The sequence below is a fragment of the Solanum stenotomum genome, chromosome 7, assembly GCF_019186545.1.
Source record: "Solanum stenotomum isolate F172 chromosome 7, ASM1918654v1, whole genome shotgun sequence".
NCBI classification, from domain to species: Eukaryota; Viridiplantae; Streptophyta; class Magnoliopsida; order Solanales; family Solanaceae; genus Solanum; species Solanum stenotomum.
Window position 1 is genome coordinate 2,532,509 of NC_064288.1, and position 1,430 is coordinate 2,533,938.

Here is a 1,430-nt window from a genome sequence, read left to right on the forward strand (position 1 = left end):
TTATGGCTATATCTTATAGTTATTGCCATAATTTTTTTATAACTTAAAGCAAACTTATTTATTTAGCTACAAATGTTTCTTCAAATAATTTATTGTGGCTAAAAGTTATTATTACTATGAATTTACGGCAAATAATATTGAATTGCTACGATATTATATTATAGAGAAAACTCTATGGCTATTTCATTTAACTATAGCTACAATAGTTTATAACTTGAAGTAAAAGTATTTATATAGCTACAATATTTTGTGTCAAATAACTTATTGTGGCTAAAGAGTTACTATTGCTACAATGACTTTTATCGCGTGACAATAACGTATAATTAGCTATAGAACTTTGTTGTAACAGTAAAATTATAGCTATTTAGGTCATTATTGCCACAATTTTTAGCAATTATAGCAAAAGTAAGGATTTAGCTTTATCAATTTAATTGTCGTGGCTATGAAATTTGACAAATTTTTTGATAGCCACAAATTGGGAATTTTTGTGGCTATTACTAAGTAATAGCTACGATTTTCAAATTCATAGCTTAGATTTCGTAGCTATAAATACATTTTCTTGTAGTGGTTGTGATTCGTAATACGAAAGGTCTCATGATATTTAGGAATGATTTTAGATAGCTAATCATGAGAAAAGACTGAAAGTTCACCATCTTGGAACAAGTCCGCGACGCAGAGATGTTTCTGAATAAATGCCTGCAAATTCAACCACAATTACTGAACGAAATCACTTTTAAACAATAAATAAACTATCAATTAACAATACCCAGTAGTTAAATCAACTCTTAATCACATAATCACACCCCAATAATTGGGGATTTAGCTAGACATAGTAAAAAGGTAAAAATCGTTACCAAGTTGTGTTTCCATCAACTGGGTAGGATTGATATAGTCTTTGCAAAGGTCTAAGATGAAGAATCATCAACACCCACTTCCAATTTCTCAGAAATGGAAATCTTCAAATCTTCAAAGCTAAGGAAATATTGTCTCTCCAAAAACTTAGTTTTAAGCTCTCAACTTAAAAATTGAATGTTAGATTCTAAAACTCTCCCCTAAACTAAGAATTTAAAAACGTATTTATAGTTGTCAAAAATGTGTTGCGAAGGACCATTCGGCATAGTAAGTCGGGATAAGAAAATTGAAAAATACCATACCAAACACATCCTTAGTGACAATAATTTGGGATTCATAGACAATGAGAATTTGAATAAATACTACATTAATCTTTGAATGTTTACTAAAACATTACATATGTATTTGTGAATGGCATAGATATGTTCCAAATGGCTACAATAATACTATTATAAACAAGTTCAAATAAAAAATATGTAAAAACTTTATTGTATAAATTCATATAAAAGTTTTGGTTTAAACAACTAATTTTATAAAGTTGTCTCTATTCTTGGGATATTAAAAATATTTTTATTTGA

General features: G+C 28.0%; 1 protein-coding gene across 1 annotated transcript in view; it reads right to left on the minus strand.

Moving 5' to 3' along the window:
* The window catches only part of LOC125871041 (piezo-type mechanosensitive ion channel homolog), a 320,324-nt gene that overhangs the window by 271,101 nt on the left and 47,793 nt on the right, over positions 1-1,430 (minus strand). The gene's annotated exons all lie outside the window — the stretch shown is intronic.